A 22,829-nucleotide genomic window follows, 5' to 3' on the forward strand; every position below is an offset into this window, starting at 1 on the left:
ACCTATGTAGAAGATTTGGCCATTTGTAAGGGACACATAAAGGTTGACTGTCATTAATGTTGTGACTGCAAAGTATCCAATGCAAAGCTGGGTGAGTAAATATTATCACAATGGGCTTGAATACTGAATAGATTTATTTTACGAGAATTGTAACATGAGGGGCTGAAGGCTTGTTGGGGTTGCCGTCCCACCCGGTACCCTACAGACGGTAAGCACCAAATAAAATCACACATAGGTCTCCGTAAATTATAAGCTGAGTTATAATTTATAATTTATAATTATAGAGTTAATTGGCCCATTAACTCTAGCCTCTCACTGGCTAACTCTCACATCTTGACTAACCCATTTTTCTGATCTTTGTTAGCCATGTGGCTCAGTACCTTTTTCAGTGGGGCAGATCACATCCTGCTGCTTCGAAGAATATTATTGAGCATGGAGGTTTTCATTGTTAATGACATTTTGATGAGAAGCTCGAACATACAGCATACATATCTAGAAAACCCAATTAAGAATTGAACTCTAAATATAAACACAAGGAAATCAAACGTGAGATGTTCATGAGTTTCAGGTCTGGTCTATAAAATAAGGTAGATGCCAGCCTTGGGCTCAGTAATGTGCCCTTGAATCAAAACAAACAGTAAACCCCAAAGTTGTTGACCAAAGGCATCTACAATACTCCAAATTGAAACTTAGAAGAATTTTTTGGTGTGTTTAAACATTGAATCTTTGTACAGAAAGGACACACACCACAAACACACACACACACACACACACACACACACACACACACACACGCAGAGTAGTTTAACGTTTCTCTTTCTCTTTCTTTTTTCCTTTTAACCCAATAAGAAAGGGATGCTTATATCCTCGCTGGAAATCTTTCCTTTATGGAGAAGGGTGAGATTTTAGGGAGTGGGGGCAATATTTCAAATTCTTCAATTCTTGGTCAGTAAGACATAAACAGACACATAATCATTTACAATGATTATGATAGATGTTTTACTAAAGGGGACAATAACCAGTATGAATAAATCAAAGAAGAAGGGAAAATATTAATAGTAGTAAGAAAGTCAAACATCCTTGTAATAGAGAATTTCTATGACCCTGAGAGAGACAAATAATTAACACACGTGCATTCAGAGGGCAGACATTGTTACATGCTGGCATGTTCTCAAATGGTTGTCTTATTTAGTAATTCTCTTGTTTCCCAATCTTTTCCCACATCTTCTTTATAGCTATTCTGTAACTTGTATGGACCCACCTGTTTCAGGCAGCCCCAAACTTTAACAGAGTTAGTTACTCTATTTCAAGTAAATAATACTATTTTATGTATTTTTCAAGCCCCCCATCACTCAGTAGTACTTGTGTTGAATGTTTCATCTTGGCCGTTTCTATTTGTAGTTCTATACTGAAGCTGCACAGACTGGTGCATGTGTTCTTTAACTATGAGTTTGTTCTTTCTTAACTACAGATATGGTCACCCCTGACATGGGCTTCTCTGTGAGGCCGTCTTCCCTGTTCCTCGAGGCCAAAGCACAGGATGCAAGAAATGTTTATGCTAACCAGCTTAGCTCCCTGTGCTCAATTCTGTCAGCCGGAGGGGATTAGTTCAGAACCTTGTTTTGGTCTTGATATGGTAATTTCACCTGCTAAGGAGGGTTCTCACAGGGGCCCTGAATCTCCTCCTATCTGTCTGTCAGGGTTCCCAGCTCGATACCCCCTACCTGGCAGCTCCTGCCACTGGCACCAGCTGCTCAACACCTTGATCTCACTACTGGCTGGGAGGGGGCTCTCCACTTCTGGGGCAAAAGTATTTAACCCTGGGTTAAGTTTGAATAAATTGGGCATTCTCCTCTGGGGAATGACTTGAACTCTGTACGTGTGTGTGTGCATCTATGTTTTTAACCCCTAGGACATTAGAGCTCATGGGAAGTATGGAGTCGCGGTCCATACTTGGTTGGGTGGTGATGCAGACCCCGTGGCGTGGAACGACCCCCACACTTCTCTACATCACAGCATTGCTGCAGTGAACGCATGTTCCCTGGGGGTGTCTGTGATACTCAACCCAACATATGACTTGAGGCAGAATGTGATTATTCCACTGACTGTACATTCCATGTTCTGATACAGCATATTGTTCCTTCTACATATATGTACAGAAACATGACTTTACCTAAACTTCTATTATTGTTTCCTTGAGAACTGAAAGGTATAATATACTTTTTAATTTATACATCTATGTTTAGTAATGAGTTTGAACATTTTTTTCCAGTAACAATAACCTTTCTTTGTCTCTTCCATATTTCCCCAGAGAAGTTCTGTATTTTAAAACTTGATTTACAGAAATTCTTTGTAATCCTGTTATTATTCTTAGACATTGCAGATGTTATCATACAGATAGTAATTTGCTTGCTTATACCTATAATGTAGTTTTTTATACAACTGTAGAAAAAGGTTAACCACATGGCCTATGTGACATGGTGATTTTGTTTCAAAAGAGTGACTCTAACTTTTTGTCAATGGGATTAGATACATTTTTGTAGTGTGTGTGTGTGTGTGTGTGTGTGTGTGTGTGTGTGTGTGTCTGTGTCACATGTTCTGCAGATGCCCATGGAAGCAGTAGAGGATATATGATTCCCAGGCGCTGGACTTCCAGGTAGTTCTAAGTTGTCTCATGTAGGTACTGGGGAATAAAGTTGGGCCCTTGAGAAGAGCAGGAAGTGCCCTTAGCTACTGACCCCTCTCTACAGGCTTGATATTTTGTATTTTCTTCTAGTAACATTATTGTTTTCACATTTGGATCTCTTATACCCCCTAGGACCTCCCTTTATAGATTTTGTTATTTTCATTTTTTTTCATTATATTGATCTATTTTCTTCAGCACACACAATAGTTCATCCTGACATTGGCTGGTGGTATTGCCTATTATTTCAACATAAGCATGAACTTTTTTTATGAGCAACTTATTAAATTCTCTTTACATTTACTTTCGTTCACAATTTTCACAGACTTTAAAAGAGAACAAAGTCAGTTCTGGTGAGGAACATTTGAAGCGTAGGTATAGACCAGGAAGGCAGTAAAGTCATTCTCAGTCTTACTGTGGGCATGAGGAGCATGGTTCTCTCTCAATGAACTTGGATGCATGTAATCCGCAGGCAGGTCAGAACTTCGGGGATATGTGAGAAGGTAAACCTTAGGGATTCAGAATAGAGAGATCAGAAAATGAAAGGGGAGTGGTCAGGGATTAATGCAGTAAAGAATGGAGTCTACTTCAGTTATTTGAAGAGACCTTGGGGATTATTCTGCGGTCCTAGAAGATTATCAGGTGTGACATGGTAATAGTAGTTTTGTTGCTGTTTGAAACTGGCATCTCATGCTAGACATGAGACACTGATATTGGGGAGATGATTTGCTGTATTTTCTAACCATGAATGTTGCCGTGTTTGTTTACTAATACAGCCACTCCCCAGACTCAGGCTTCTCACATGTAAAATGTGAATTAGATGATCTCCCAGTGCTATTGTAAGGCTTACATTAGTGCTATTTTAAAATAATTTACTTTTTATTGTAAGATCTATTTTAATAGCCTGCTGCACAAATTTCTTCAAAGAAATATTCATATGGAAAGCAGTAATTAGAAATTTAAGACATGAATTAATACATGTGCTCACAGGACTCATAGATGCTTTATAATTTATGCTTTTATTCACCTAAATCCCCAGATGCACATTCGTGTATTCATTGTAGACACTATTTCAAGACATGGTCTCTTTTCTATGATGCCAATTCTTTTGGTAGCACTGCAATTTTAAATCAGGGCCCCAATCATCTTTCATATTTAAAGCCAAGTTTGTGTTCAAGCCAAATGTGTTACAGGCAGAAGGTATGTGCCTCTTGCAGTTGCAGAATTGGATACAGCCTGATGCCAAGTGTGATGCATTGACATTGTATTCTAGCAGTGATTGGCTGTACAAAGCTGTAATCACATTGCAGGTATCACACACTAGGATAATTAGGAGGAATTGAGCAAATGCATGAGGGACACACTATGCACCAAGCACATTTTCAGGTAGTGCTCAATTAGTTCAAGAATACTTCTTGTGCAGTTTATAGATGAAAGAACTCATCTTTCATGGACTCTCATGGACTCTCAGATTTTGCTCTCTGATAACCAAGGGTTGCCAACATTATAAAGATCCCTCAGTGATGTTGGGCTTGGATGATCTAATCTACTTTTCAAGAGGCATAGAACAGTGTCCAACAATAACTTGGTTAGTTGTCAGCTGCAGGTAGAGGTGTGAGAGGTGTTTCAGTGACATCCTTTTTGCAGGTGATGTAACTAATGGGGCTGTGAAGCCAGAAAGATGACACAGCAATGAATTTTACACACACACTATTTAGCTTGAATTTTGATTCAGAGTTTTCTAAAAAATATTTTGAGTCCTGAAAATAGAGTAGGTATTTCAAGAAAATTTATTTTTAAAACTGTGAGGCAGGACAAAAGAAATAAATTCTCATTAAGAAATCATTGTAACTAAAGAGAAAGCAGGATTCAAAAATAGAAGAGTATTCCTTACATATTAATTTTCTAGTTTTGGAAAATGCTGAGGGGTGATTTAAAAATAATTTAGAAGCTGGTTTTTGCATGCACAATCATTTCAAAAAGAGAGAATCAGTAGCGGTAATTATAAAGCTAAATTTATTCTAATATCAAGAGGTAAGAAATGCGGCTAGGCTTGGTGGCCCATACCTTCAATCCCATTACTCTGGAGGCAGAGACAGGTGGATCTCTATGAGTCTGAGGCCTGTGTGGTTGACAGAGTGAGTTCCAGATCAGCCAGAGCAACACAGTGAGACCTTATCTCAAAAAGGGAATGAAATATCTAAATGGGAATTAGATATTGATTGACATACTAATAGACACTATGACACTCATCGCTGTGGATTTGGTTTGAGTTGTGGAAGCTTCCGTTGGGCAAATGCGAAGTTTTCTCAGATCCATATTGAATGACCAACTGAATTCAGACTCCCTTGTTAAAAGGAAACATCTTCCCAAGGGTCTAACTTGTTTTTCAGATGTTGATGTGTCCTGACCTTTCTCAAAAATCTCAGTGAGTGTAAGTGCACAGAAAATCCTGACAAGGACTGCAACTGAAGTCACTGATCATCAAATCTGATGACATTTGAAACCAATGCAGTGAAAGAAAACTACCTAAATACAATGTAATAAAGCAATTTAAACCCATACAAATGCAAAGTACCAAGAAAAAAATAAAACATTTTCAGCTAGACTACGATGCTGACAGTTTTTGGTAATTGCGCAATTATCCTCATCTCCGTGAAGTTTGTATAGGGAAGAAAATAAAGTAATATGGTGTAACACTGGGAAGAACAAGTGTTTTGGTGATTACGTCCTTGTGAAGAAAACTCTACATGCACAAGTAAACAAGTACAAATATTAAGGTACATGTATGTAGGTACACAGGTTCCCCATTTTCCCGAGGCGCCATGCAGGGCTGTTCTGCTTCCTGGTTCCACTGCATCAGCTTGAGGGTGTGGCATAGAACTGCCCTCTCCTGTTATGTTAATTTCACCTACAGCCCAAGAGTGTAGCTCAGAGAGAACTCTTCTGTCATGGTAATTCCACCTGCAAGCAAGGTTCTCGCCCGCAGGCAAGGTTCCTGGGTCAGCTTTTCTCTGAGCCTGAGCACGCCCATCTGGCTTCCTCTTTTCTCTGTTCAGCTGCTCTCCGACCTTGGGTGCCGCCCCCTGACTTTTCTCTTTCCTTGTTCCTGATGGGGGGCTGGTGTCTTTCTGCCCCACAGTATATATACCCGACTTATGCTTAATAAAGCTGCCATTTGCCACTTGCTCCTTGGCAGATGAGCCCGGTCTCTTTGTGTATGTGTCATGTGTTCAAACCCTTAGGACCGTCGTCCGTTCTCGTGGGCTCGAGTCAGGAAAAGCGCGCGCCTGTTTCGAGGTTCGGGTGTCCACAGAAAAGTGCGGAAGCTTACACATGTACACTAGAAAAATATGTTAGAAAAATTTTCTGCCTATAGAGATTTATATTTAAAATGTATGAGCAAGAGGAGTTAGGATGCTGACAGGAAAACCCACATGGACAGCTGACCAGAACTCCTGGGACCTCAATGACTCTGCAGCAACTGGAGAGCCTTTGTGGGACCAAACTAGGCCCTCTGCATGTGGGTGACAGTGGTGTGACTTGGTCTGTTTGTGGAGTCACTGGCAGTGGGACCAGGATCTGTCCCTGGTGCATAAGTCGGCTTTTAGGAGCCCATTTCCTAGGTGGTATACCTTGTTCAGTCTTGATGCAGAAGAGAAGGGTATGGTCCTGCCTGAAGTGGACGTGCCAGGCTTTGTTGGCTCCCCATGGGAGGCCTTGCCCTTTCTGAGGAGTGGATTGGGGGATGAGGAGGAGTGGGGAGAGTAGCAGGAGGGAAGTGAGGGAAAACTGTGGTTTAATTTAAACAGAAAATTTCTGTAGCTCTGTAATAGAGTTTGAAGTCAGGGACAGTAAGGCCTCCGGAAGTTAAACCTTCTGGATCTCTCCCACATCTCCTCCCATTTTCATGCCCTATTTCTTTTGTTGTTTCTGAAGCCAGTTAGTGATGTAAGTATGTACATGTGTGTGAGGCCATGCACAGAATGAGATTTCATCAAATCAGAATGGTTCAGATCGAGAAAATAAGAGACAAGTGCAGCTGAGGATGTGAGGAAAGGGAAACCTACTTCACTGTTGATGGGAATGCAAACTACTGCAGCCGCATATGCCTAAAGATCCTATGTCCTCCTACACAGGCAAATGCTTATCCATGTTTAGTGCAGCTCATTTATTACAGTGAGGTATTAGAAACAGTCTAGGAAAAAGTCACTTAAGCAGGGATTCTCCTAATTATACGTTGTTCCCCATTGTCTGGTATAGAATAAAGATACAATTCAAGAAATGAAACCAAGCAAAATCAACTGAAATGTCTGTCAAATGATGAATGGATAATGAAAATGTGATACACATACACAATGGAATTTTATTCATTTGTAAAGAAATACGAAAATATGAAATGTACAAGTAAGTGGTGTGGGAGGTCCTTCTGTCTATGTGTTGCTTTTATTGGTTAATGAATAAAGAACTGCTTTGAGCCTATGGCAGGAAAGAATAGAATTAGGCAGAGAAAGCTAGGCTGAGAGGAAGAAGGGAGGAGTCAGAGATGCCATGGAACAACCAGAGTTAGACATGCCGAATCTTTGCTGGTAGGCCACTGCCATGTGGCGATATGTAGATTAACAGAAGCTAGAGTTAATGGGCCAAGCAGTGTTTTAATTAATATAGTTTCTGTGTAGTTATTTTGGTTCTGGGCATCAGGGATGAACAAGCAGCCTCCTCCAACAGGTAAGCAAATGAGACTGGGGGAAATTGTAATGAGTTAGGTAACCCAGGTCCCAGAAAACAAATACCAATGTTATCTTTCAGATGTGGACTCTTTAGATTTATGCATTTCACTGGCTGTACCTGTACAATCCAGAAAGCTAGAAAGAGCATTTCTTGGGAAGGCACAAAAGCATAGATGACATAAAGGAGAAAAAGGGAAGAATGGAGGGAGGCCTCAGTGGGGAGAACAGGGTCGTGGAGAGGGATACTAACACTAAAGAAATTTGAAAAAGGTATAAAAAGCAATTATCTTATAAGCTTATAAAATATATATATATAGAACATAACTAGTTTTACTGACATACATAAATGGGTAAGGGTGGCACACTAGGAGTTATATATGCACTAGGAAATACAGTGACATTCACAGATGGAAATAATCTTGGAAGGTCATCAAAGAAATGTATTTGATTTCAAAAGGCTCATTATTTTTTAATTTTTGTGCATGTCTGTGTCTGGATTTGTAAACATGTTTGCAAGTAGTACCAGATGCATGGAGCTCCAGACAAGGGCAGTTGTGAGCTGCCTGAAATGAGTGCTGGGAAACAAACTTGGGTCTTCTGAAAGATCAGTACATGTTCTTAGGCACCAAGACAATTTTGCATCCCCATATTTGAGTTTTAAACATGTGGATGTAGTAGTCTGTCCTGTCCCTTTAAGAGATAAGCCCCGCCCATTCCCTCCCCTGATCGTTGAGGCAAGCATATCTTCCTTCCACTTCCAGCCTGAGTTCCTTTCTTTCCATCTCTCTCCCAAAGAGGTAGCTGCAGCCATGGCTCCACACCTCCCCCTACCCCCCATTTATCTTTCTTTGTCTGCCCTTTCTGCTCCACCCTCTTCTCCCCTTTTCTTTCCCCTTCCCTTCCATAACCCACTGAATAAATAACCACTTTCTCTGAATGGCATGCGTAACAAGTCTCTGTCTCTTACCTACCACGTGACTCCCTGCCTGGGACCCACTGCCCCTCATAGCCCACAGGCCACATGGGAACTACAGCATTTTATCTAAACCATAATATTTGGTGCCTGTGACTCGACCAGGCTCTCTCCATGGTCCCTCCTGTCCAAGAGCGGGCCAGTGAAAACATGTGGAACCCTGGGCTTGGGAACCAGGTTTCTTTACAACAGCCCTGCATCCTATTTGCCTGACCACCGACCTCTATATATACCAGCAGCTTAGTTGGTTAGCTTTGCCCTTCCAGTCAGCTAACCACATCCTTCATGGCTATGGTTGAGCCTTTTACTGACATTCATCTCTGGTTGCTTCCCATAGGTAGAAATATGATTGGATGAGTTCTCCCATGTTGGCACTGCCCACACTGTGTGGTGTATTTGATTTAGGACCCAGGATCCCTTGGATTTTTCTTTCTCTTTTCCTTTTCTCTTCTTTTCTTTTAGACCACTTGTAAGTGGTCCTTGCCATGAGAGACCACTCATAGTGGCCTTTAACCTCTAGCTTCCGAGTCACCTGGACCTAGAGCCAGTCACCCACACCCTGCCTCTAGAGAAGAGACGTTTTCCTGTAGCCTTTGTGGTGTCACTGTTTCATTAACACCCCACCTGTAGAGTGAAGATGTCCTTCTCTAGGCCTTGCGGTGTTCTTTTGCTGTTTTTGTGGGTTTTCATGTTTTCAACTATGATATAAACCCTCAAACTATCAGCCACCTGCCTATAAATACTCTCCTGGTTTCCCGCCCGCTCCACTTTTCCTCAAACTATCCCTGCCACCACTACCACTAGTCCTGTGGAAGTCAACAAGATTAGTCACATCCACAAGGCAGTTGTTTTCAATTCCAGCCTTTGGTCCTTGCTGTAGCTTGTTGCACAGTGGCTCAGTGATAGGGAAGATCACATCTCTAGGTCACTCTTTGGCTCAAATAACGTGGCTTTTCTATACAGCATGTGACCAGTACCATTTTAACTGAGATCAGGTTACCTTACCACCATCTTAATTGAGGTTAGGTGACCTCACCGCCATTTTAACTGATGGCCAGGTCAGGTAACCAAGTCCTGGGAATATAATGGTCTGTTTTGTCCCTTTAAGAAACAAGCCTCACCCACTCCCTCACCCATCTGCTAAGGCAAGTAGATCTTCCTTCCACTTCCAGCCTAAGCCTGAGTTCCTTCCTTTCAGCCTCTCTCCCAAAGAGGTAGCTGCTGCCATGGCTCCTCCTCCTCCCCCCACACCCTGCCATTTCTCTTTCTTTTCCTTTCTCTGCTCTTCCCCCTTCTCCCCTTACCCCCTTTAAACTTCCATTCCATAACCTACTAAATAAATACCCACTTTCTCTGTATGGTGTGCCTAATAGGTCTCTGTTTCTCACCTGCTGTGTGACTCCCTGTCTGGAACCCACTGCCCCTTGTGACATATGGGTCACATGGGGAACTGCAACATTTTATCTAATCCATAACAGTGAATATGAGGTTATATATAATATATCCAGGAAAAAGTAGCCTAGTTCTGATTTATAAGTTTAATAATAAAAGTTTATGGCATTAGTTTGAAAGCAACTGCTATTTATTTTTATTTAAAATGGTAAACATTAGTTGTCTATAGTTCTTTGTCTAAGGTTATATCCCTGGTGAGATTTCCTTCCCTCTTTTCATATCTACTGATATAATAGTCATTTAGATTTTGTTTAGGCAGCCATTTCTAGAAGAAACCATCTTACAGAAGTCTTCCTGACCCTTTGGCTCTTTCAATTTTTCTGTCCTCTCTTCGGGGGGTTTTTGGAGCTCTAGGTAAAGAAATTTTATTTTAGATGTAGCTGTTGGGACTGGGTTCCCTATGGAGGTCCAAATATGTGAGCCTATTCCACCTTGTCTGAAGGTCAGAGAGTTTTAGCTTGTTCAAAGTTTTGACAACTTCTGTGGCTACACACCCTGACCTAGAGTATGGTTAGTTGCTGTTTTGTACATTAAGAGATGAGTCATGTGTTTGGTTCAACTACAAGAGCGGTTAGCCCTGAAATAATATATACCAACAACAAAAAATGGTGTCAGCAGGTTGTGTTTAAACATTTGTGAATATATGTATGCATATATATGTATTTAACAATAATCAATGGAGACCATCAATTTATGAGTGTGTGAGGAACCCTGAAGCAGTTAGAGAGAGGGAAGGGAAATGGAAAAGTATTTTAATTGTGTTTTAATTTAAAAATAAAGTAAAGGGAAGCATAAGGCATATTTGTGCACATATTTATTCTTTAGATTTTAATCAATAGCTTTTTATACAAATTGGAGTGTATGAGGTGGTTAAGAAGAAACGGATGAGGACATGTTTGGCAAAGTCCCTCCACTGAAGCTTGGGGAAAGGTAGAGAAGAAGATGAAGAAAATATGTGATCCAAAGTAATTAAAAGATAACTAGGATACCACTGCAATGCGTTTGAAGAGGGAGGTGAGGGCTGTCAAACAGGTGAGGCAAACAAGGGGTTGAGAAAAGATAACTATGGTGGTCTTGCAAGGCATTTGAAGAGGGGAGTGAGGTCTGACAGTCAAGGCAAACAAGGGGTTGAGAAAAGATAACTATGGTGGTCTTCCAAGGCATTTGAAGAGGAGGGTGAGGTCTGACAGTCAAGGCAAACAAGGGGTAGAAATGGGAGAAAGTAAATGTGAAGAGAATGATGGGCAAATGCAGAAAATAAAGGAGAAAATGAGGCTGTGCGCCAGCTGATGGAGAGCTGGCAATTAAAGGGAGAATGAAAAACCTTGGCTCTCCTAGTGTGATGAGAAAGTACTGCAGGAATGATTTATTTTTAATGTAATCAGCTTTCAAAATTAATTGTAGTTATTTTTGGCATAAATCTATACATATTAAATATTACTGCACACAACATAATCCATCGTAAATTATATGTGTATTTGAATGTACACATAGAATTAACGCTGGCCTAGAACTGAAGCAGTTTTTACTCATGTTATGACAATATTGGATTTTTATGTGAATTTTTACTGAATGAGATAAATCTAATAAATTTAAATTATTAACTATCATCTAGGATAACAAACTGCTTAGTTTCAACTACTGTCTTTTGTATTTTTGTAGATGAATGAGGTTACTTTTGCAGATAATTCTTCATCCTTCGATGTGGAGAAATCTTCACAGAAGATGAAGAGCACCATTACATGTAGTTTTCAGAGAGATAAAGAAACTGACAGGCTCACACACATGATGATGTCCCAGGACAGGGAGTTATAGAAGTTCTGAGTTCATCAAAGAATTTAACAGTGTCTTCCTGGATGCTTAACGTAGGGAATTGCTATAGTAGTGAAGCGAGAAAATGGAAAAGTGGAATAAGTAACAAAATTTGCATTTTATTGAACATGGCAAAGATAACTGATACAATAGCAGAAAGAAATTCCCAGAAGATGAAGATAAAATTTCATTTTTTTTTTAACAAACCAATGCTTTAGTAGAACTCAACATTATGTAGGTGGTGGGTGTTAGAAAATTGTGAGCTAAATTTCTGACAGTTACATGGAGGCCTCAAATCTGAGCAGACACAAATGCTTGAATGCACAAAATTACCACAGAAGGCAATTCCATGCAAGTGTATTTTTGCCCTATTATCTCTGCACCAAGCACAATGATTGCAGGGGTATAAACATATAATAACCAACAAGAAATAATAGTTTCACTTGTAAAGAACTTTCATGAGCCATAACTGGGACCATAAGACCAAGATACAAATAAACACCCAATTGTCATAGTGGAAGTTATTTTCAGGCAGATTGCTCAGTATGAAGAATGAAGTTTTAGAATCCGTATTTAAATTGTTTAAGATTCAATTCCAACTGAGCATCTTATGTACGATTTTCAATTCTCTTGGTGAAGTGAATATCATACTTATGTTGCTTTGAGACTAATCTTATGGAAAATTAATTCATCTGAAGACATATTTGAAAAATATTCAAATGAATTTAGGCAAAATTATCTATCAAGTGACTAGTTAAAATAAGGACTACTCATTTTATTAGTTATGACCTGTTCTCTTGTCCAGAATAGAAACAATGGTGCTCTTTCTAAGGTTGGAGGGTTTGCACAACTACAAGCCTTTCATATTCTAATATATGCTCTAATATCTTTCAAAGGACTTAAAACACGTTTTCTTATTTTGGGATAGCATTGAGTACCTTTGTTTTCCATTGTTATTCCATTCCAATGACAATTCCAATTTGTTTGATATTAAGTTCATTTTTATTCATTGGGAGGTTCTAGTACATGGTCAGATGGACTTGTTAGTATTAGGTCTCTGGTGCAGGCAGTAGGTGGCATTCATGGCGAAGGAATGCCTCATGGCTGGAAAGGAAATACAAGAACAAAATAGGAAAGGGAAAGAACTGATGCCCCATCCTTTTCTTCAGTGCCTCACTAGAACTCACCCCTAAAGGCTGCACCAGCTTCCATTAGGACTGTGCGGGGAGCAAAGCTTTCACTACATGGACCTTTGGGAGATACTCAAGAGTGAACCGGAAATTGTTTTATTTCACAAATATATCAGTTTATTGAACAATGCTAGGCTCATTTTGTTTTACACGGCATCTCCCGAGGGCAGTTACATTACATTCTGCTTTATAATTCTTTTAAAGACGGTGGCATATATGCTTAAGTATACTTTAAAAATAAATGTAGATTATTAATATTCTAGAAGGAATTTTATTTTATAGAACTATTCAGCATATTTCTCATCTTGGAAACTTTTTAGAACACATTTTAAGACCTTCTGGCTTGAGTGTTTCTGGAAACACAGTAGGGGAATAAACCATCAAAACTCCAAATTAGAGCTAAAGCTCATGGAACAATCTTTGTTCAAGAGATTAATTTTACAAATAATGATTTCAAAGAAACAGAACATAGCTAAATGCATTAGAAAAAGGAGCAATGATTTCTGTAGTGCAGAATAGCCATCCGACCTCACCACTTGTTGGCCCCAATTCTTTCTTATCTTATTTTAATAATGAATTCCATCCTTTTTACTTTCGAAGTTAAAGCTAGTTATTATTTACCCCTGAGTCTCCTTTCTCTATTGAGTTCTCAAAGGAAAAACAAAGTGGAAAAAAGAAATAAATTTGCTCTTAAAGCAGTGATGTTCTATAAGAGAATAAACAAAAGGTATGCACAATACAATAGAAGCATAAATGTTCAGAAAACCAGTAGGGAAGGCAGAGAGGTACATGTAAAGAGAACATTTAAGTAGAATTGTTCAGGAAAGGACTCCCTTAGACAATTTTACTCGAACATGTTTCATGGTAATGAAGTAGTGAGTAGACTAGATATCCATAGTAAAAGATGGAGGCGGGAGTACAAGAGGGACTAAGACCCTAAGTGGGCCTGCTATTAGCATGTTCTGAAGTGTCTTACATGACTTCTTTCATTAATTTGTATTATAATATTGCTTCATAGTGTCTTCATACTGGGTGAGTCACTGACAGTATGAAGCAATATGTTCTGGGAATTTCAACTCATTTTTTCCTGCTCCAAATTTGATTTTAAAAAGCCACACCGTGGAATTTTGATTGGCACTGTAAGCTTAGACAGTGGATCTCTGGGACACTAGATGCTATATTCTAGCACCTCTTATCAGTAAAAACTTGCTTGAAGAGCACACTGAAGATCATGCATGGATCATGTAACTATAGTGACTTCACAAGCCTGGTCAGATGCCAGAACCTTGGATCTTAATTTTTATTTCAAATTTGTATGCTATGGCATCTTTGTTAATTACCATGATCATGCTTATGAAATAAACATATCTTAAAACTTCCTGCAAAATGTGGGTGGATAGATGGCTCCATGTTTAAGAGCATGGTTTTATAGGACATGGGTTCAGTTCCAAGTATTTACACTTACAACAATCATTAACTTCAGTTCCCAGGACTTCTACACCTCCTTCTTAGCTCTGTGGACGCCAGACATGCAGAGTCAACAAAATTTCATGCAGATGAAGTACTCGTACACAAAAAATAAAACAGATTAAAAACCTATGCAAAACAATTTACTAATTTAAAATATTAAAATTTGTTAATTTTCTTCATATTATTTTCATAAGACAGTGTGTCATAAATAACTAATTGGTTGGCTATTTATTAGAGGTCATCAAATAAATTATTTTAACCATACAAACTTTTTCTATCAACATCAATATTTTAATAGTATAATACTTTGCTGAGGTTGTGCATACAAATAGACACCGTCCAGATAAAGTTTGACAGAGGTAGACAGAATTCCATGTTTTAGAGCAGCTGGATCCAGGAAAATATCTGTATGTACTCAATGTGCTGTAGGAATTCAGAAACTGTGAGCAAATGGCATTAACAAAAACACAGAGCAGAGCATCTTCCTATGGGGGCCTACAGACTGAGCTCCAACATGAAGAACAGAAAGGCTTAAGTATGGTGGGGGAAAAGAGATTCAAATCTCTTGTGAAATGAAAATGTCAGAACTCAGAGAGACAGAGGATAGAACTGTGGTTGCTCAGAGGTAAGAGCAAATATGATGTGCATTCAGTGGTACAAACTTTTATTTGTAAGATGAATGATTCTGAAGATGAGAATTACAAAATGGCAGCTACGGATGCCAAGAGTAAGACAGAATAGTCTTCCCTAGGAAAAAGTATACAACTGATTATCCAATACCAACGGTCAGTGTTGAGATCATAGATACACATGTATATGTGTATATGTATCATAGTATAGCCTATACTGATTATATTTAATGCATTTATAAATTACACACAAACACACACACACACACACACACACACACACACACTTAAAGAGAAAGAGCCTAGAGGCCATGAATTTGAGAGAAAGTAAGGTCGGGCAAATGGGAACATTTAGAGGAAAGAAAGAGAGATGAAAAAAGGGGCATAATTATGTTTTAACTTCAAAAAAATAAAGTATAATATGGTAACTGTAGAGTTGATAGCAATACATTATAACTCCAAAATGTTTCAAAGAGTAAGTTGCAATAATACACATAACATACATACATGTGTGTATGTGCTGACACAAACATACCTAGGCAACTTGGTGACAAGAAAGAGCTCATTGTGAGAATAGCTATACAACTCATAGTTACAAAAATATGCTACTACATGCACGAATATACAAACACATATAATTAAATTAAAATTTAAGTAAATAAATTCCAATTGACTAAAAATCTATATATTTAAGCACTAGTAATATACTGCTTTAAGCAATGTCAGATAGGTTAGTGATATATGATAGCATAAACTTTATTATTAATAAAGCATTAAAGGCAAGTGCTGTACTTTATGTACTTCATGCCAGTGTGGAATCTGTTATAAAACATTCTGTTTTATGAAGACTACAGGAATACATCGGGATTTTCTAGAATTCGTAATGTGTTACCTGGTCAAACATGGGAGAGAACATTCCACAAACTCCAGTCCTTTACAAGGCTCTTACATCCTCTCTCCCCCGCTTTCTCTGGTTTCCTTAGCTTTGGAGTACATGATGTAGGGTAGGCCTAAAAAGTCGACAGTCTCTTATTCCCAACACTTTAATCAGACAGAGTCTCTGCAGCAACTGGAAACCAGCTGCACTTTTACTATTGGTAAAAATATATGCTGTATTTTCATTTATAAGCAATGAACACAGTCTGCAGAAACAGAATTGACAGTGAATTTCAGATTTGCCCATTTTCATAGAACTCGACCTTCCTAGAGTAAACAGTAATGGTGGCCCGTGTCCTCAGGGCTGTGCATCCGACCTGTATGTAAACTGCCTTGTAGTGTTACAGAGAATCTTTGGCACTGGGTAAACACCACGTCTTCCTTGTCTATTTTATTTATTTATTGTGGATGTGCTCCTATGAACTTGTATAAAGAACATTCTCAAAGTCAACCAATGTCTTCAGCGTTGGAGGCCCCCGAAAATCAGGTTATCAGGGAACAGGACCATGGTTGTGCTTTCAGGCGTAAGGAACCCTTGTGACTTTTCTCAAAGAAACTTGAAGGTGTTTATCGTTTCTGAAACTGGGTCTCACTATGTAGCAGGTGCTGCCTGAAACTCACAATGAACACCAGGCTGGCCTTGAACTCATGGAAGATCTGCCTGGATCTGCCTCCTGGCATTTTAAAAACCATTTTAATCTTAACATTAGTTCAGTGATTTTTTAGTTTTTTTGTTTTAAAATTTATTGACAATATGACAGAAAATATTCAAATGACTCCACATGGTGTTTTGAAATTCATCCACACTGTAGGCTGAGTGACTCACAGGTTGGAGATGCCAAAGTCCAGGGAACTTCAGCATTTCTTTGGTGCCAGGATCTACCTCAGTGATCTCCTGATCTGGGGCAGAGACCTCAGGAACATAATTATCTCTCCCCTCTCTCTCTTCCTCCTTCAAGACAACCTTCCACTAGTTACAGAAACACAAGAAGAGGACTGAACTGATGTTAAGATGAAAACTTTTTAAATGTTTCTAGGAAGTTGAACATGGTGGTGCTCACCTGGAATCGCAGCTCTCAGAATCCTCTTCAACAGATGCATGATGGAGTCACTATCTTGTTGCACACTTTCTTGCTGGAGACAATGGTGATCTCCTTGCACACACACAGGGTGTGACAGTCATTACCCAGGTAGGTGTGGTACTTCTTGATGATACCTTCTTCACAGTTTTGGTGTGAACACAAGCCATGTTGACAGGACCTGGTAAAAGAAGACACAGAAAACACTAGTTCAGTCCTTGTGGCAAAATACTTAATAGTTAGAACTCATATAGCACAATAAACGCAACACCCTCCTGAATGTCTGAGAATGTCTGAGCTTTGGCATGAAAAATCATAAAATTATTGTGTGCTTAAATGTATTCCCCTATAATCATAATATGAACATCTGTGAATATGAGTTTATTGGACAAAGGGGTTTTGTGGATGCTCAAGCCAAGATATTTTCTTCTTGAAAGGTAAGAATTTAAATAGAAAAACAAAAAAGGGAGGGAGGGTGTGAAGACGAAAGAGGAACCTGGTATTCAAGCTAAGGGAAGTTCTTTGCTCCCTTCTAGGCAAGCACCCACGTTTCTCCTTAACACTCAGAGGATCTTAGCCTGTATTTTTAATTTTTAATTCAGTCCTCTAAGATATGGGGAAATAAATTTCTATTACTTCCAGTAGCAAAACACCTAGGGGATTGGATATTGTTAAAATACAGAGTTTTATTAAAATTTATCCATTTATAGAATTTTCCTGAAATCCATAAAAAATAAGTGGTTAAGAAATATTAGCAGCCTGAAGAGTAGAAGTGCTTACTAATTCCATTTGTATGGATTTTATTAAATTTAAGGCAGAAAAAATACCTCAGAAAGATATAAATTTTTCATAATGTTTGTTTTTTCTGGTTGTGACTCTAATGTTTCATCACATTACTTTTATAAACTACAGAAAATTTAAACAAATATCCAACCATAAATCTTACCAACCAGAGGAAATTACCATTTCAATTTTATTATCTATGTTTCCAGTCTTTCTAAAATTAAAGATGTATATGTGCATATATTTCTTTTTGACATTTTTTTTGGGAGAAAGGATTCTGCTAATTTGCTTTCATCTTAAAAACATAAACTCACACAGTGCTAGTGAGCTTCACATTATTCTCCTATTTGATAGTATATTAATAAACCTACAACCAATAGCTTATATCTTAGAAACAAATGCATTTTATATTTTACGTTCACCATTTGCCTTAAAGCAGATGTCTTTAAAGAGGACAGCATGCTAGCATTTCACTTAAAGTATTTTATGTGGCCAGGAACATAAAGCAGTCTTCCAAATGTGCTTCCTGTGAAGCCTGTAAGGCAGTACTCCCTTGCAGCGTCTTTTGAGTGGTTTATAAATGCTCTGCAAATGCTTCAAAACAAAGCTTTGGTTCATAAGCCTGTGGCTCCAGGCTGAAAGGCGGCCTAATTGTGGTTGCCCTCTGAAGGCCAAGGGAAGGAACCGAAGACTCATTGCTAAGACCCTTTGTTTTCCATGTGGTCCTCAGAATGAAATGTGCAAAATATACAACAACCTACCCCCAAACAAACAAACACAAAATCTTTACCTTTTGCTAGTCATAAGTACAGCAGCCCACCGACTTAATTGTGCTTCCTCTTAGGATTAACAATCCTCAGAATGATGTGACTATATGCATTAATGGTATTTCAAATCTTTATTTACATAAGAGACTTCTAGATTTAGCAATAGAAATGCAGAGGCTCTTGTAGGAGGAGGGTACTTGTTCTTCCCGGCTGCCCAGCTAGCTTAGATCTGAACTAATCACACAGAAACTGTAATAATTAAAACACTGCTTGGCCCATTTTCTTTAACTTCTTGTTGGATAACTCTTACATCTTAATTTTAACCCATGTCAAGTAATTTGTGCATCAACATGACGTTGTGGCCTACCAGCAAAGTTTCAGCACATCTGTCTCTGGTAGCTCTATGGTTTCTCTCTGACTCCGCCTCCTTCCTCCTTGCATTCAGCCTAGCTTTCCCTGCCTACCTATGTTCTGCTTTGTTATAGGTCCAAAGCAGTTTGTTTATTCATTAATGGTAATCACAGCACACAGAGGAGACTTCCATATCAGGGTCTCGGTTAAATTACAATGTTGCATATAAAGAAAAATAAAGTGCACAAGTACATCCCAAATATAGTATAGGATAGATATCCAAATATGGTATAGGACTTATCCCTCTAGGTCAAAGTGGGCATTCTGTTTTCACATACCCCAAATTACAGCGAAGCCTGAACTTATGTGATCATTACCAGTTGAACTGAAGTGTTAATTTTCTGTTTAACCAGTTCACATCAATTAAGGAGAAAATCTATCTTCTTTAGCATAGGCTTTTTAGATAAGCTGAAGAGAATAGCAAAGAAGACATTTTCTCAGACTGGATATTATGTAAAGTACAGTTTTTTGTTTAAAAATATTAAGTCCCAGACCGCTAGTTGCTTATGAGAAAATATCCACCCCAAAGAACAAATAGAAAGTCTGAACAGTCTTCAGAGCTTACCACGGCCACTCATGTGGTAACCAGAGACTGTATGGGCTAATGGTGACATTTATAATAAAGAAATATACTGCACATTTCTGAGGAGCTCGATTGCTCACTTTCTATCAAATAATTAAAATTTTAATGAAAATTATGTATAAAATAGACATAGACACAGGGGTCACCGTGGTGTTTATTGGATGTGAAGTCCTTTATTTTTGGAGGAAGATCCTGGTAAAAAGGTTCTGATTCGGTATCATGAAATTGTACCCTCATGACATACGTGAAAGATTAGGAGTGACAAAGCAGACCTCTAGGTTCACTGGTGACAATGTAGCCAATGGGGGTTGTAAGGACAGAATTCCTTGGAAAATAGTAGGTGTGTTGGCATATGTTTCTATATTCTAATCTTACTTTATTACAACTTACAAATATTGAATCTGAAAAGCATAAATGATGTAAGTGCCTTGTAAGATATGAGGATATAGAGATGAAATGAAAGTACTCTAAGGAACAGTAAATATTAAAAACATTCCGGAGTTTCAGGCAAATGATTTGGAGGAGTGGGAGGGATGAGGCAGAAGGCATAGATGTGCAAAGACATCAACTTTGAGACTGAGGATAACATACAGATTAATTTAAAAATGAATTGGCTTTAAATCAACTGTGAGGAGAAAAATGAATAATGAAGAGGCAAGAAGCCAACTTTTGGTTTAGGAGATACAGCAATAAATTTAACACAGTTTAAACTTCAGTACAAGATATAATTATAGATTAGTGGAGAGAAAGGCAGCACGTTATTCAGAACCCTGACACTTGTGGAATATGTATTTGTCGTGTTGTTTCCTGCGAACACGGGCAAGGATACTACAAGTCATTTCTGACAGTGTGCGGCTGTTTGGAGTAACTGAAAACTGAGGTTCATAAAATGAGAGGAATTTTTATGACAAAATGAAACAACAGCAAGCTTTTGTGAGATGAGTTTTTATGTGAGAACAGGAAGACAAAATGTGGGTGATCTGCCCAGTTCAGACCTCTGGTCCCATTTCTAGATGTACGCTATGCTTCAGCTCTTGGAGGTTCTTTTATGACCCAGCTGCATCTTCTTCTCCTGACCCTATGCATTCCCATCACTGTAGAAGTGTGTGTGGGAACTGTGGTTATGGCGCTTGTGATGGCAGTGGGTGTGTCATGTTAATGATTTCGACTGAGGCTAAGATGGTTTTATGGCTATGGTTTTATGGAAGATTTGGAGATTTGCTTCTGGATTATCACCATTGATTAGTGACTCTTACTTAGTTCCTTAAAGATTCATTCTATATCACGCTCAATCCTAACAGCACACCATCAAAGAAGTGGCAAATCATTGCATGGTATGAACCTCATTTGACTTTAAATTCCCTGGAAGTCCTGACTTTGGTGTACCTCTCTCAGAAACTGGACATATGATTGATAATTCTAAAATTTTGCAGCGTGAAAAGTCAGTAGGTGTGCTCTCGTGTGAAATGACATCTCTTTTGAAATCCAGGCAATAGAGTTGAGCTGCAGATTCTTAGACATTGGCTTATAAACTGAAGTGATCATTGAAATGATCACTGTTTTGTCTTTGATACTTCACATGAAAATTGAGTTAATTTGCATATTCGATATATTTTCACTTCGAAATGAAGACCAATATATTAGCTATATATTTTTAAATACACAAAAATGAAGAAAGGGGGCTTGGAAAATATCTCAGAGGATAATGTGTTAGTGTGCAAATGTGATCATGTTTACTTAGATCTCCAGAACCCACCATTCAGATCATGTCAGAGACAGAGACAGGAGAACCTCTGGAAGCCCACAGTTCAGTTATCTCAGTTATACAGTGATGAACAACAAAAGATCTTTTTTCAAAGTGGAAGGGGAGAAATGACAGCTGAGGTGGTACTCTGCCTTCCACACACATGTTGTGGCATGTGCATCATCTGTTTATACACTCATATTTACACATACAAAAATTGATAAAGGGTATATAATGGTGTCCATCTTACTGAGAGAAAGTGGATCATTGTTTTATCTCACAAATAATGTTGTAATCAAAAGACCTATGGCTAAAATTAAAGTTCCTAAACCATGGTAAGGTTATGACATTAAACAATAGTTCTCAGTGAAATATTGTACCTCTACAAAAGCTCAAAAATCTTCCATCCTTCAAAATGCTTGGTGATTGGAAGAAGGCTTCATAAACAGTACATAATGAAAATTATACTTATGTTGGAGAGTGTTTAATTATAAGAAAATAAAACCTTCAGCAAAGTTAATACAAGATATGTAATATGTAAGCTGTTAGCGTATTATGCAACTGTGGTTCATTAAAAACAGATTTTCAAGTGTTTAATTAACCAAACAAGTTAATTATTTTTCTTTTTAATGTCTTTATAATCCAAAGTCTAGAGGTATAACACCAACAAAATTTTAGAAATCAAAGTGGAACTGCTGAGTGCAAATATTGATTTATCATTTACATAATATAAAATTGATTTGAATTAGAATCCAGATTTATTTAAAAACTAATTCTTTTAAAAACTAATTGTTTTAAATTGGAGCAGAGACTTGTTGGGAAGTAAAGCTTACTGAATAGGAGAGTGGGTAGGGATTGTAATTGGGTAAGGGTTGTGGGTGGGTAGATGGGTGGACAGGAGAATAAGAGGGTAGTGAGGGAGTGAAATGATCAAAATTATCTATCATCTATTATAAAAGAATGAAAAAGTTAAACTATGATGCCATGAGGTTTCTAGAAGAAACCACAGTGACTATAGACCACAAAGATATGTGAAGATTTCTCATACTGGAGGGCAGCATTAGATACAAATTTTAAAACAATGAAATGCATAGAAAAGCAATTTTTTGAAGTAAACAAAGATTTTTTATTATGAAACAAAAATACAGCAAACACAATATTTGATGCTTGGATTCAAAGGTAAAAGTATCTGAATATACTAAGTATTATTAGAAATGAAAGACAGCCATATACAGAAAGAAATATATTTTCATATATATCTGAAAATAGTTACTTTAGAAAAGTTAGTGATTACAGCAAAATTTAGTTAAAAATGAAAAAGTACTTCTTTAGAAGATATGTTAATGGACAGAGGACATTTGAAACATTCCTGTATTGCTCATTATTATGGAAATGCAAATTTAAATGTTGTGATAAGGATCACACACTCACTAGAATGGTTAAAAATAATCACAATTAACAATATCTGGCAGTGGAACAGATGTAAGAGCCATCAGATTGTGCACATTTTGAGTGGGCGTAAAAAATATCACTCTGAAGAACATTACAGTTCTTATTAAGTAAAACAGTTTAGGATTGAATAAGTTT

At 38.1% G+C, this 22,829-nt stretch overlaps 1 pseudogene; it reads right to left on the reverse strand.

Moving 5' to 3' along the window:
• Positions 1-16,643: 16,643 nt before the first annotated feature.
• Positions 16,644-17,124, reverse strand: LOC125392966 (small ribosomal subunit protein eS17-like; annotated as a pseudogene).
• Between the last annotated feature and the right edge of the window lie 5,705 nt (positions 17,125-22,829).

This window comes from Myodes glareolus, chromosome 2 (genome assembly GCF_982192425.1).
Source record: "Myodes glareolus chromosome 2, mMyoGla1.1, whole genome shotgun sequence".
NCBI lineage: Eukaryota > Metazoa > Chordata > Mammalia > Rodentia > Cricetidae > Myodes > Myodes glareolus.